Consider the following 279-nt stretch of genomic DNA (forward strand, 5'->3'; position numbering starts at 1 on the left):
GTCTCATTTTTCTTCACTAAAATCACAAAATACTATGTTATAAGGTGTTTAGATATTATGATGATAATAGGAAAGGATACAAAGATATGACAACCAAGTGTTCAAAGACTCAAAGTAACTTAGTTTTTCAAGGCTTAAAAAATAGGCTCAGAAAAAAAAAAAAAAAAGGCTCAGAACATCATGATAGTTATTAAGGAGTTGGCTAAAGAATATAGAGCTCTGGAAATTGGCATTGAACTTCCATTGGTTCTCTTTAATCAATACTAAGTCACAAATGTA

The sequence above is a fragment of the Bison bison genome, unplaced genomic scaffold, assembly GCF_000754665.1.
Source record: "Bison bison bison isolate TAMUID 2011002044 unplaced genomic scaffold, Bison_UMD1.0 scf7180017864092, whole genome shotgun sequence".
In the NCBI taxonomy this organism is placed as follows: Eukaryota; Metazoa; Chordata; class Mammalia; order Artiodactyla; family Bovidae; genus Bison; species Bison bison.